General features: G+C 48.6%; 6 non-coding genes across 6 annotated transcripts; 3 read left to right on the plus strand and 3 right to left on the minus strand.

Moving 5' to 3' along the window:
* Window positions 1–2766: 2766 nt before the first annotated feature.
* Window positions 2767–2849, minus strand: trnal-cag (transfer RNA leucine (anticodon CAG)). Its single transcript has one exon. It is a non-coding gene; the product is annotated as a tRNA-Leu (tRNA).
* Window positions 2850–4021: 1172 nt separating this feature from the next.
* trnak-cuu (transfer RNA lysine (anticodon CUU)) lies at window positions 4022–4094 on the plus strand. The gene has a single exon. It is a non-coding gene; the product is annotated as a tRNA-Lys (tRNA).
* A 2783-nt stretch (window positions 4095–6877) lies between these two features.
* Window positions 6878–6960, minus strand: trnal-cag (transfer RNA leucine (anticodon CAG)). The gene has a single exon. It is a non-coding gene; the product is annotated as a tRNA-Leu (tRNA).
* A 1172-nt stretch (window positions 6961–8132) lies between these two features.
* Window positions 8133–8205, plus strand: trnak-cuu (transfer RNA lysine (anticodon CUU)). The gene has a single exon. It is a non-coding gene; the product is annotated as a tRNA-Lys (tRNA).
* Window positions 8206–10987: 2782 nt separating this feature from the next.
* On the minus strand, window positions 10988–11070 carry trnal-cag (transfer RNA leucine (anticodon CAG)). The gene has a single exon. It is a non-coding gene; the product is annotated as a tRNA-Leu (tRNA).
* A 1172-nt stretch (window positions 11071–12242) lies between these two features.
* On the plus strand, window positions 12243–12315 carry trnak-cuu (transfer RNA lysine (anticodon CUU)). Its single transcript has one exon. It is a non-coding gene; the product is annotated as a tRNA-Lys (tRNA).
* The last annotated feature ends 1983 nt before the right edge of the window (window positions 12316–14298 follow it).

Here is a 14298-nt window from a genome sequence, read left to right on the forward strand (position 1 = left end):
AGTTTCCCGCTCATCCTTGAACCTCTTACACCTCGATGGTACCGAGCACTGCGTTTTAATGCACAGGTGTGATCAAACCGAGATGAAAAGGGCGTATCTAGCTCCTTGCCCGAGAGATAAATCAAAGGTTCCGCAGATAATCCCTTGGCTCCGGTCACCCGGACGCAGATAGGAGCTGCAGCCATCATAACTTGTATGAAAACTAAGAAGAGCTCCTGTCTATTTACAGTTTCATTTACTCTAGCGTTTCCTTAAACATTGCGTGTACGAAGGCTAAGAAATTGGAGAGCTATTCTAATACAATAACTATTAGGAATCTTTTCGGCATAACAGTTTCACTGTGATTTTGCAGGTAACACGTACGTTGGGAAAACATTTTGAACGCGATCAATAACCGCACTGGAAAAATGTGGGAAAGAAAGGGCGAAAAGCGACTCTTCAACATGTGGAAATATCTTCCTGAGCGGAGCCCTCTTCTCGAAGCTCAACACTCTGCAAGAGTCACTTCTCCCAACTTGCGCCCGCAGGTTTCCGTAGTGTGCCTGCAAAGAGCCATCCGCTTGAGACAGGTGCACCTCCCGATTTCATTGAACTAAGCTAGATGCACAATTTCTAATGCAGCCTTCATCACAATAGACAGTTCATTTCTCGAAAGCTTGTCGTAAAAAAAGGAAACAAAGAACGAAAACGTATAGCTGACAATCTTCTGAAGATGCAGATTCATCTTTGGGGAAATGGACATTTTATGTATGCAGATGCTTTTCAAGCGCTGGTTTTAGAACGTCGCTGTGCTTCCAGCATCCTTTTTAGCCTTCTAAACTGGCTACCGAGGTGCCGATCACATTGTAAAGCGGTTGAGAGGCCGGAGCTGCTCAAACCGCTCTTGCCGTTTCCCATCAATCAAAAGCACTATGTTGTTTCTTTGTATGGAAAGCTTTTCAAGTCTGGCATCGACACGCACCTTTCCTGAAACGTCCAAAAGGTGAATGCTTCGCAAAGAAATCCAGTCTACCTTCAGGGGGCATGATGTTGAAATCGGAATGAGCCCTGGGTGGGCTTGAAGCAGCAGCTGTTCAGTTAACAGCTGCACAGAAACGCACCCCGCTTGCTTTGTATCATTCGCAAGTTTCTGGTTAAAGAGTAAAAAAGGCTGGAATTCTTCTGCCAGCCGGCAGGATTTCTTCTGCACTCACCCAGAAAAGCCAAGAATTGTATTTCATCTTTCGCAAGCTGTATTTTCCAGGAGGAGAATGAATACTTGCATTAAACTGAATCAAGCCGACAGAGACGCACAGCCGTTGTTTTTCTCCATGGGAAGTTTTTCGTTAAGGAAAAACACCGTTGTCATTTTCTTGCCAGCCGGCGGTATTTCTTGTGCAGCGATGAGCCAGATTTGTATTTCGTATTTCGCAAGTTGTGTGAATTTCTTGAAGTTGAAAGTGAATTCGCTCCAGAAAAGAAATGTCCAGTCGCATGAAAGCCGTGGCTGTTTGTTAAACCGCAGGACCTGAGCTTGCGTTCTGTTTCTCATGGCGTTCGCAAAGGCGATTCCTGCCTTTAAAACTGCTGTGTCTGCGACTGAAAGCGGCGTGTGGCGCAGCTTCTAAAGTCTTGTTGACGTTCCTCGATGTTGCTTTCTCTCTGCCTAAGGAAGTTCGATTGTCGCGTCGGAACGGGGAGACCTAAGCCTTCCAGCTTTAAGCCACCCTTCAGTCTTCTGAAGGGTGTCCGAGTGCTAGCATGTCATTTGGCTTTTTTTGGGGGGTAGCGTAGAGCGACATTGAAAAAGGTTACCGCCGCCGCCTCGCCCTCCGTGTTAAATGATTGCAAGCCGGCGGCGGCGGCGCTCCCTGTAGTCGTGGCCGAGCGGTTAAGGCGATGGGCTAGAAAGCCATTGGGGTCTCCCCGCGTCGGCTCGAATCCTGCCCACTACGGCGCCCTTCTCCTGTCGCTTCGGCCTGCCCAGAAAAAGGCGGAGTGCCGTTTCTCTCTTCCTGCTTCTTGTACAAACGCTAAATCGCTTGGACCTGCTGCCTTGGAAGTAATGTCTTCAACATCCACCAGTGACATTTCACAGCTGGAAGCACACAGCCACGCTTTTGGCATTGGCATGTCTTGCGCCCTACTTCCAGCCTTTGAAGACCTAATTATTCAAACTGAAAGAACCGGCTGAATGAGTGTTTGCAGTGCACCAGGAGGAGCAGGGACCATAGCATTGGAGGGGTGAGGATGGCGCAGATGGAAACGTTTTCATGCGCTCCTCTGGGAGGAATGAAAAGAAAAGACGAAACCGGAAACAGTAGTAGCCGCAAGAGGAAGTGTCTTCAAGCGCCAAGCAAGCGCTCCTCGTTAGTATAGTGGTGCGTATCCCCACCTGTCACGTGGGAGACCAGGGATGGATTGCTTGACGGCGAGCCAGGTTGCTTTTCTCCCATCAGATTCCAACCGCTAATGCTAACGCAGTGTGTGGGAGCTTACATGCTTTTCCTTTCCCGTCTTTTTCGGACGACTATTCCAAAGGGGTAACCTGAAGGAATAGGGGCCTGAAGACACGAGGCATTCTTAAACCAGCACTGGGCTGCACGGCCTTCTGTTGTGATCAGGTTATATTCGAGTCAAAAAGCCAGAGCATCCGCTTCCATCCTATGGAGCACGAGCTAAATCGGAAGAGGCAGGGGATACACCTACGCCTATCGGCGCACGTTCCCTGCGTCAGGCTGCTTCACCCATTTGCACCCGACTGGAGACGGCACTGAGCAAGCATTTTGTCAGGAGTGGGATTCGAACCCACGCCTCCAGGGGAGACTGCGACCTGAACGGAGCGCCTTAGACCGCTCGGCCATCCTGATGCGGGCCCCCTGTCCCGGGGCGGTCTGATGAGCCACCGCGATCCCACTACGCTCCTCGAGTATCGCACTGTTATTAATACTACAGTGTGACTCCAGCATTAAAATGTTTGGAAAATGTGTCGGCTTTTATAATCCAGTGTAGAGCAGCATGTGATGATTTGTGCTACAACACCAAGCGCTCAAAGTGACGTCTGCGTTTGTCGTTGAAACTTTCAACTCTTTCATCACTTATGTAGGAAATAAAAAGAGCAGTTGTGCGCCACACGCAGAGAGGCCGTCAGCAGAGTGGCGCAGCGGAAGCGTGCTGGGCCCATAACCCAGAGGTCGATGGATCGAAACCATCCTCTGCTACATGTGTCCTATGCACGATTTCTTAGCATGCCATTGGGTTAGCAAAGTGCCTTCAAATAGTCTGCGTCTCCCTTTCTTTAAATTCTGTCCTGAGTTTCTCTCTCGTGTGTGTTTGTGCAAGCTTGACACTTGCGGGACTCTTTAATCTTCACCAATACGGAGATGACCAAATGTGTCTTCGGTTGTTCTGAGGTCTTTGATAGTTTCTTTGAAAGCTTCAACTGAACCTCGAAATCGAAGCAGTTATGTTTATATTGATTTCTCGCGTTAATCATTACGAACCAGGAACAGCCAGCACACTCGGTCGCATTAGTAATTATGTCACGTCTCTACTTAGCAGAGCATTCAAAGGCCCACTGGAAGTAGTAAAGCACTAAAACACTGCAAAACTGAACTCGGGAAAATCATACTGGGAGCTCTGAGCGATGTCTGCATCCAAGCCATCCAATACGGACTCTGAAACCTTGGAATATCAACACTATGATGCGCTACCTTTTACCTGGAGCAAAACGATGGAATTAGAAGAATGCTTACCGCAGGATACAACTGTGCCGCTGTTATTTGGAGCACGGTTTTCACTTGCATGAAAACTACAGCAGAACGTAGAAGGATGATCACTGAGGAGTCCACGCGGGCATGCTGAGGAGATTGTAGGTCGTACATTTCAATGATTACTGACATTTGCGCTGTTGGAGGTACAGTAATCAACAAAGAACAGGGTGTGCTACTCTCGAATCCGGTCAGCACATGATGAAAAGCCAGGAAGTATACCTTGTCAAATTGCCGTCAACAGGGACAAGTTAACCACCAGCTCCACCGGCGCCCGGCTAGCTCAGTCGGTAGAGCATGAGACTCTTAATCTCAGGGTCGTGGGTTCGAGCCCCACGTTGGGCGGTGCCCGTCTCCCTATTAACAAAGTTTCCCGCTCATCCTTGAACCTCTTACACCTCGATGGTACCGAGCACTGCGTTTTAATGCACAGGTGTGATCAAACCGAGATGAAAAGGGCGTATCTAGCTCCTTGCCCGAGAGATAAATCAAAGGTTCCGCAGATAATCCCTTGGCTCCGGTCACCCGGACGCAGATAGGAGCTGCAGCCATCATAACTTGTATGAAAACTAAGAAGAGCTCCTGTCTATTTACAGTTTCATTTACTCTAGCGTTTCCTTAAACATTGCGTGTACGAAGGCTAAGAAATTGGAGAGCTATTCTAATACAATAACTATTAGGAATCTTTTCGCCATAACAGTTTCACTGTGATTTTGCAGGTAACACGTACGTTGGGAAAACATTTTGAACGCGATCAATAACCGCACTGGAAAAATGTGGGAAAGAAAGGGCGAAAAGCGACTCTTCAACATGTGGAAATATCTTCCTGAGCGGAGCCCTCTTCTCGAAGCTCAACACTCTGCAAGAGTCACTTCTCCCAACTTGCGCCCGCAGGTTTCCGTAGTGTGCCTGCAAAGAGCCATCCGCTTGAGACAGGTGCACCTCCCGATTTCATTGAACTAAGCTAGATGCACAATTTCTAATGCAGCCTTCATCACAATAGACAGTTCATTTCTCGAAAGCTTGTCGTAAAAAAAGGAAACAAAGAACGAAAACGTATAGCTGACAATCTTCTGAAGATGCAGATTCAGCTTTGGGGAAATGGACATTTTATGTATGCAGATGCTTTTCAAGCGCTGGTTTTAGAACGTCGCTGTGCTTCCAGCATCCTTTTTAGCCTTCTAAACTGGCTACCGAGGTGCCGATCACATTGTAAAGCGGTTGAGAGGCCGGAGCTGCTCAAACCGCTCTTGCCGTTTCCCATCAATCAAAAGCACTATGTTGTTTCTTTGTATGGAAAGCTTTTCAAGTCTGGCATCGACACGCACCTTTCCTGAAACGTCCAAAAGGTGAATGCTTCGCAAAGAAATCCAGTCTACCTTCAGGGGGCATGATGTTGAAATCGGAATGAGCCCTGGGTGGGCTTGAAGCAGCAGCTGTTCAGTTAACAGCTGCACAGAAACGCACCCCGCTTGCTTTGTATCATTCGCAAGTTTCTGGTTAAAGAGTAAAAAAGGCTGGAATTCTTCTGCCAGCCGGCAGGATTTCTTCTGCACTCACCCAGAAAAGCCAAGAATTGTATTTCATCTTTCGCAAGCTGTATTTTCCAGGAGGAGAATGAATACTTGCATTAAACTGAATCAAGCCGACAGAGACGCACAGCCGTTGTTTTTCTCCATGGGAAGTTTTTCGTTAAGGAAAAACACCGTTGTCATTTTCTTGCCAGCCGGCGGTATTTCTTGTGCAGCGATGAGCCAGATTTGTATTTCGTATTTCGCAAGTTGTGCGAATTTCTTGAAGTTGAAAGTGAATTCACTCCAGAAAAGAAATGTCGCTTGAAAGCCGTGGCTGTTTGTTAAACCGCAGGACCTGAGCTTGCGTTCTGTTTCTCATGGCGTTCGCAAAGGCGATTCCTGCCTTTAAAACTGCTGTGTCTGCGACTGAAAGTGGCGTGTGGCGAAGCTTCTAAAGTCTTGTTGACGCTCCTCGATGTTGCTTTCTCTCTGCCTAAGGAAGTTCGATTGTCGCGTCGGAACGGGGAGACCTAATCCTTCCAGCTTTAAGCCACCCTTCAGTCTTCTGAAGGGTGTCCGAGTGCTAGCATGTCATTTGGCTTTTTTTCTGGGGAAACGGAGAGCGACATTGAAAAAGGTTACCTCCGCCGCCTCGCCCTCCGTGTTAAATGATCGCAAGCCGGCGGCGGCGGCGCTCCCTGTAGTCGTGGCCGAGCGGTTAAGGCGATGGGCTAGAAAGCCATTGGGGTCTCCCCGCGTCGGCTCGAATCCTGCCGACTACGGCGCCCTTCTCCTGTCGCTTCGGCCTGCCCAGAAAAAGGCGGAGTGCTGTTTCTCTCTTCCTGCTTCTTGTACAAACGCTAAATCGCTTGGACCTGCTGCCTTGGAAGTAATGTCTTCAACATCCACCAGTGACATTTCACAGCTGGAAGCACACAGCCACGCTTTTGGCATTGGCATGTCTTGCGCCCTACTTCCAGCCTTTGAAGACCTAATTATTCAAACTGAAAGAACCGGCTGAATGAGTGTTTGCAGTGCACCAGGAGGAGCAGGGACCATAGCATTGGAGGGGTGAGGATGGCGCAGATGGAAACGTTTTCATGCGCTCCTCTGGGAGGAATGAAAAGAAAAGACGAAACCGGAAACAGTAGTAGCCGCAAGAGGAAGTGTCTTCAAGCGCCAAGCAAGCGCTCCTCGTTAGTATAGTGGTGCGTATCCCCGCCTGTCACGTGGGAGACCAGGGATGGATTGCTTGACGGCGAGCCAGGTTGCTTTTCTCCCATCAGATTCCAACCGCTAATGCTAACGCAGTGTGTGGGAGCTTACATGCTTTTCCTTTCCCGTCTTTTTCGGACGACTATTCCAAAGGGGTAACCTGAAGGAATAGGGGCCTGAAGACACGAGGCATTCTTAAAACAGCACTGGGCTGCACGGCCTTCTGTTGTGATCAGGTTATATTCGAGTCAAAAAGCCAGAGCATCCGCTTCCATCCTATGGAGCACGAGCTAAATCGGAAGAGGCAGGGGATACACCTACGCCTATCGGCGCACGTTCCCTGCGTCAGGCTGCTTCACCCATTTGCACCCGACTGGAGACGGCACTGAGCAAGCTTTTTGTCAGGAGTGGGATTCGAACCCACGCCTCCAGGGGAGACTGCGACCTGAACGCAGCGCCTTAGACCGCTCGGCCATCCTGACGCGGGCCCCCTGTCCCGGGGCGGTCTGATGAGCCACCGCGATCCCACTACGCTCCTCGAGTATCGCACTGTTATTAATACTACAGTGTGACTCCAGCATTAAAATGTTTGGAAAATGTGTCGGCTTTTATAATCCAGTGTAGAGCAGCATGTGATGATTTGTGCTACAACACCAAGCGCTCAAAGTGACGTCTGCGTTTGTCGTTGAAACTTTCAACTCTTTCATCACTTATGTAGGAAATAAAAAGAGCAGTTGTGCGCCACACGCAGAGAGGCCGTCAGCAGAGTGGCGCAGCGGAAGCGTGCTGGGCCCATAACCCAGAGGTCGATGGATCGAAACCATCCTCTGCTACATGTGTCCTATGCACGATTCATAAGCATGCCATTGGGTTAGCAAAGTGCCTTCAAATAGTCTGCGTCTCCCTTTCTTTAAATTCTGTCCTGAGTTTCTCTCTCGTGTGTGTTTGTGCAAGCTTGACACTTGCGGGACTCTTTAATCTTCACCAATACGGAGATGACCAAATGTGTCTTCGGTTGTTCTGAGGTCTTTGATAGTTTCTTTGAAAGCTTCAACTGAACCTCGAAATCGAAGCAGTTATGTTTATATTGATTTCTCGCGTTAATCATTACGAACCAGGAACAGCCAGCACACTCGGTCGCATTAGTAATTATGTCACGTCTCTACTTAGCAGAGCATTCAAAGGCCCACTGGAAGTAGTAAAGCACTAAAACACTGCAAAACTGAACTCGGGAAAATCATACTGGGAGCTCTGAGCGATGTCTGCATCCAAGCCATCCAATACGGACTCTGAAACCTTGGAATATCAACACTATGATGCGCTACCTTTTACCTGGAGCAAAACGATGGAATTAGAAGAATGCTTACCGCAGGATACAACTGTGCCGCTGTTATTTGGAGCACGGTTTTCACTTGCATGAAAACTACAGCAGAACGTAGAAGGATGATCACTGAGGAGTCCACGCGGGCATGCTGAGGAGATTGTAGGTCGTACATTTCAATGATTACTGACATTTGCGCTGTTGGAGGTACAGTAATCAACAAAGAACAGGGTGTGCTACTCTCGAATCCGGTCAGCACATGATGAAAAGCCAGGAAGTATACCTTGTCAAATTGCCGTCAACAGGGACAAGTTAACCACCAGCTCCACCGGCGCCCGGCTAGCTCAGTCGGTAGAGCATGAGACTCTTAATCTCAGGGTCGTGGGTTCGAGCCCCACGTTGGGCGGTGCCCGTCTCCCTATTAACAAAGTTTCCCGCTCATCCTTGAACCTCTTACACCTCGATGGTACCGAGCACTGCGTTTTAATGCACAGGTGTGATCAAACCGAGATGAAAAGGGCGTATCTAGCTCCTTGCCCGAGAGATAAATCAAAGGTTCCGCAGATAATCCCTTGGCTCCGGTCACCCGGACGCAGATAGGAGCTGCAGCCATCATAACTTGTATGAAAACTAAGAAGAGCTCCTGTCTATTTACAGTTTCATTTACTCTAGCGTTTCCTTAAACATTGCGTGTACGAAGGCTAAGAAATTGGAGAGCTATTCTAATACAATAACTATTAGGAATCTTTTCGGCATAACAGTTTCACTGTGATTTTGCAGGTAACACGTACGTTGGGAAAACATTTTGAACGCGATCAATAACCGCACTGGAAAAATGTGGGAAAGAAAGGGCGAAAAGCGACTCTTCAACATGTGGAAATATCTTCCTGAGCGGAGCCCTCTTCTCGAAGCTCAACACTCTGCAAGAGTCACTTCTCCCAACTTGCGCCCGCAGGTTTCCGTAGTGTGCCTGCAAAGAGCCATCCGCTTGAGACAGGTGCACCTCCCGATTTCATTGAACTAAGCTAGATGCACAATTTCTAATGCAGCCTTCATCACAATAGACAGTTCATTTCTCGAAAGCTTGTCGTAAAAAAAGGAAACAAAGAACGAAAACGTATAGCTGACAATCTTCTGAAGATGCAGATTCAGCTTTGGGGAAATGGACATTTTATGTATGCAGATGCTTTTCAAGCGCTGGTTTTAGAACCAGCTTCCAGCATCCTTTTTAGCCTTCTAAACTGGCTACCGAGGTGCCGATCACATTGTAAAGCGGTTGAGAGGCCGGAGCTGCTCAAACCGCTCTTGCCGTTTCCCATCAATCAAAAGCACTATGTTGTTTCTTTGTATGGAAAGCTTTTCAAGTCTGGCATCGACACGCACCTTTCCTGAAACGTCCAAAGGGTGAATGCTTCGCAAAGAAATCCAGTCTACCTTCAGGGGGCATGATGTTGAAATCGGAATGAGCCCTGGGTGGGCTTGAAGCAGCAGCTGTTCAGTTAACAGCTGCACAGAAACGCACCCCGCTTGCTTTGTATCATTCGCAAGTTTCTGGTTAAAGAGTAAAAAAGGCTGGAATTCTTCTGCCAGCCGGCAGGATTTCTTCTGCACTCACCCAGAAAAGCCAAGAATTGTATTTCATCTTTCGCAAGCTGTATTTTCCAGGAGGAGAATGAATACTTGCATTAAACTGAATCAAGCCGACAGAGACGCACAGCCGTTGTTTTTCTCCATGGGAAGTTTTTCGTTAAGGAAAAACACCGTTGTCATTTTCTTGCCAGCCGGCGGTATTTCTTATGCAGCGATGAGCCAGATTTGTATTTCGTATTTCGCAAGTTGTGTGAATTTCTTGAAGTTGAAAGTGAATTCGCTCCAGAAAAGAAATGTCCAGTCGCATGAAAGCCGTGGCTGTTTGTTAAACCGCAGGACCTGAGCTTGCGTTCTGTTTCTCATGGCGTTCGCAAAGGCGATTCCTGCCTTTAAAACTGCTGTGTCTGCGACTGAAAGTGGCGTGTGGCGCAGCTTCTAAAGTCTTGTTGACGCTCCTCGATGTTGCTTTCTCTCTGCCTAAGGAAGTTCGATTGTCGCGTCGGAACGGGGAGACCTAATCCTTCCAGCTTTAAGCCACCCTTCAGTCTTCTGAAGGGTGTCCGAGTGCTAGCATGTCATTTGGCTTTTTTTCTGGGGAAACGGAGAGCGACATTGAAAAAGGTTACCGCCGCCGCCTCGCCCTCCGTGTTAAATGATCGCAAGCCGGCGGCGGCGGTGCTCCCTGTAGTCGTGGCCGAGCGGTTAAGGCGATGGGCTAGAAAGCCATTGGGGTCTCCCCGCGTCGGCTCGAATCCTGCCCACTACGGCGCCCTTCTCCTGTCGCTTCGGCCTGCCCAGAAAAAGGCGGAGTGCCGTTTCTCTCTTCCTGCTTCTTGTACAAACGCTAAATCGCTTGGACCTGCTGCCTTGGAAGTAATGTCTTCAACATCCACCAGTGACATTTCACAGCTGGAAGCACACAGCCACGCTTTTGGCATTGGCATGTCTTGCGCCCTACTTCCAGCCTTTGAAGACCTAATTATTCAAACTGAAAGAACCGGCTGAATGAGTGTTTGCAGTGCACCAGGAGGAGCAGGGACCATAGCATTGGAGGGGTGAGGATGGCGCAGATGGAAACGTTTTCATGCGCTCCTCTGGGAGGAATGAAAAGAAAAGACGAAACCGGAAACAGTAGTAGCCGCAAGAGGAAGTGTCTTCAAGCGCCAAGCAAGCGCTCCTCGTTAGTATAGTGGTGCGTATCCCCGCCTGTCACGTGGGAGACCAGGGATGGATTGCTTGACGGCGAGCCAGGTTGCTTTTCTCCCATCAGATTCCAACCGCTAATGCTAACGCAGTGTGTGGGAGCTTACATGCTTTTCCTTTCCCGTCTTTTTCGGACGACTATTCCAAAGGGGTAACCTGAAGGAATAGGGGCCTGAAGACACGAGGCATTCTTAAACCAGCACTGGGCTGCACGGCCTTCTGTTGTGATCAGGTTATATTCGAGTCAAAAAGCCAGAGCATCCGCTTCCATCCTATGGAGCACGAGCTAAATCGGAAGAGGCAGGGGATACACCTACGCCTATCGGCGCACGTTCCCTGCGTCAGGCTGCTTCACCCATTTGCACCCGACTGGAGACGGCACTGAGCAAGCATTTTGTCAGGAGTGGGATTCGAACCCACGCCTCCAGGGGAGACTGCGACCTGAACGCATCGCCTTAGACCGCTCGGCCATCCTGATGCGGGCCCCCTGTCCCGGGGCGGTCTGATGAGCCACCGCGATCCCACTACGCTCCTCGAGTATCGCACTGTTATTAATACTACAGTGTGACTCCAGCATTAAAATGTTTGGAAAATGTGTCGGCTTTTATAATCCAGTGTAGAGCAGCATGTGATGATTTGTGCTACAACACCAAGCGCTCAAAGTGACGTCTGCGTTTGTCGTTGAAACTTTCAACTCTTTCATCACTTATGTAGGAAATAAAAAGAGCAGTTGTGCGCCACACGCAGAGAGGCCGTCAGCAGAGTGGCGCAGCGGAAGCGTGCTGGGCCCATAACCCAGAGGTCGATGGATCGAAACCATCCTCTGCTACATGTGTCCTATGCACGATTTCTTAGCATGCCATTGGGTTAGCAAAGTGCCTTCAAATAGTCTGCGTCTCCCTTTCTTTAAATTCTGTCCTGAGTTTCTCTCTCGTGTGTGTTTGTGCAAGCTTGACACTTGCGGGACTCTTTAATCTTCACCAATACGGAGATGACCAAATGTGTCTTCGGTTGTTCTGAGGTCTTTGATAGTTTCTTTGAAAGCTTCAACTGAACCTCGAAATCGAAGCAGTTATGTTTATATTGATTTCTCGCGTTAATCATTACGAACCAGGAACAGCCAGCACACTCGGTCGCATTAGTAATTATGTCACGTCTCTACTTAGCAGAGCATTCAAAGGCCCACTGGAAGTAGTAAAGCACTAAAACACTGCAAAACTGAACTCGGGAAAATCATACTGGGAGCTCTGAGCGATGTCTGCATCCAAGCCATCCAATACGGACTCTGAAACCTTGGAATATCAACACTATGATGCGCTACCTTTTACCTGGAGCAAAACGATGGAATTAGAAGAATGCTTACCGCAGGATACAACTGTGCCGCTGTTATTTGGAGCACGGTTTTCACTTGCATGAAAACTACAGCAGAACGTAGAAGGATGATCACTGAGGAGTCCACGCGGGCATGCTGAGGAGATTGTAGGTCGTACATTTCAATGATTACTGACATTTGCGCTGTTGGAGGTACAGTAATCAACAAAGAACAGGGTGTGCTACTCTCGAATCCGGTCAGCACATGATGAAAAGCCAGGAAGTATACCTTGTCAAATTGCCGTCAACAGGGACAAGTTAACCACCAGCTCCACCGGCGCCCGGCTAGCTCAGTCGGTAGAGCATGAGACTCTTAATCTCAGGGTCGTGGGTTCGAGCCCCACGTTGGGCGGTGCCCGTCTCCCTATTAACAAAGTTTCCCGCTCATCCTTGAACCTCTTACACCTCGATGGTACCGAGCACTGCGTTTTAATGCACAGGTGTGATCAAACCGAGATGAAAAGGGCGTATCTAGCTCCTTGCCCGAGAGATAAATCAAAGGTTCCGCAGATAATCCCTTGGCTCCGGTCACCCGGACGCAGATAGGAGCTGCAGCCATCATAACTTGTATGAAAACTAAGAAGAGCTCCTGTCTATTTACAGTTTCATTTACTCTAGCGTTTCCTTAAACATTGCGTGTACGAAGGCTAAGAAATTGGAGAGCTATTCTAATACAATAACTATTAGGAATCTTTTCGCCATAACAGTTTCACTGTGATTTTGCAGGTAACACGTACGTTGGGAAAACATTTTGAACGCGATCAATAACCGCACTGGAAAAATGTGGGAAAGAAAGGGCGAAAAGCGACTCTTCAACATGTGGAAATATCTTCCTGAGCGGAGCCCTCTTCTCGAAGCTCAACACTCTGCAAGAGTCACTTCTCCCAACTTGCGCCCGCAGGTTTCCGTAGTGTGCCTGCAAAGAGCCATCCGCTTGAGACAGGTGCACCTCCCGATTTCATTGAACTAAGCTAGATGCACAATTTCTAATGCAGCCTTCATCACAATAGACAGTTCATTTCTCGAAAGCTTGTCGTAAAAAAAGGAAACAAAGAACGAAAACGTATAGCTGACAATCTTCTGAAGATGCAGATTCAGCTTTGGGGAAATGGACATTTTATGTATGCAGATGCTTTTCAAGCGCTGGTTTTAGAACGTCGCTGTGCTTCCAGCATCCTTTTTAGCCTTCTAAACTGGCTACCGAGGTGCCGATCACATTGTAAAGCGGTTGAGAGGCCGGAGCTGCTCAAACCGCTCTTGCCGTTTCCCATCAATCAAAAGCACTATGTTGTTTCTTTGTATGGAAAGCTTTTCAAGTCTGGCATCGACACGCACCTTTCCTGAAACGTCCAAAGGGTGAATGCTTCGCAAAGAAATCCAGTCTACCTTCAGGGGGCATGATGTTGAAATCGGAATGAGCCCTGGGTGGGCTTGAAGCAGCAGCTGTTCAGTTAACAGCTGCACAGAAACGCACCCCGCTTGCTTTGTATCATTCGCAAGTTTCTGGTTAAAGAGTAAAAAAGGCTGGAATTCTTCTGCCAGCCGGCAGGATTTCTTCTGCACTCACCCAGAAAAGCCAAGAATTGTATTTCATCTTTCGCAAGCTGTATTTTCCAGGAGGAGAATGAATACTTGCATTAAACTGAATCAAGCCGACAGAGACGCACAGCCGTTGTTTTTCTCCATGGGAAGTTTTTCGTTAAGGAAAAACACCGTTGTCATTTTCTTGCCAGCCGGCGGTATTTCTTGTGCAGCGATGAGCCAGATTTGTATTTCGTATTTCGCAAGTTGTGTGAATTTCTTGAAGTTGAAAGTGAATTCGCTCCAGAAAAGAAATGTCCAGTCGCATGAAAGCCGTGGCTGTTTGTTAAACCGCAGGACCTGAGCTTGCGTTCTGTTTCTCATGGCGTTCGCAAAGGCGATTCCTGCCTTTAAAACTGCTGTGTCTGCGACTGAAAGTGGCGTGTGGCGCAGCTTCTAAAGTCTTGTTGACGCTCCTCGATGTTGCTTTCTCTCTGCCTAAGGAAGTTCGATTGTCGCGTCGGAACGGGGAGACCTAATCCTTCCAGCTTTAAGCCACCCTTCAGTCTTCTGAAGGGTGTCCGAGTGCTAGCATGTCATTTGGCTTTTTTTCTGGGGAAACGGAGAGCGACATTGAAAAAGGTTACCTCCGCCGCCTCGCCCTCCGTGTTAAATGATCGCAAGCCGGCGGCGGCGGCGCTCCCTGTAGTCGTGGCCGAGCGGTTAAGGCGATGGGCTAGAAAGCCATTGGGGTCTCCCCGCGTCGGCTCGAATCCTGCCGACTACGGCGCCCTTCTCCTGTCGCTTCGGCCTG

This window comes from Lepisosteus platostomus, chromosome 26, assembly GCF_059453375.1.
Source record: "Lepisosteus platostomus isolate fLepPlt1 chromosome 26, fLepPlt1.hap1, whole genome shotgun sequence".
In the NCBI taxonomy this organism is placed as follows: Eukaryota; Metazoa; Chordata; class Actinopteri; order Semionotiformes; family Lepisosteidae; genus Lepisosteus; species Lepisosteus platostomus.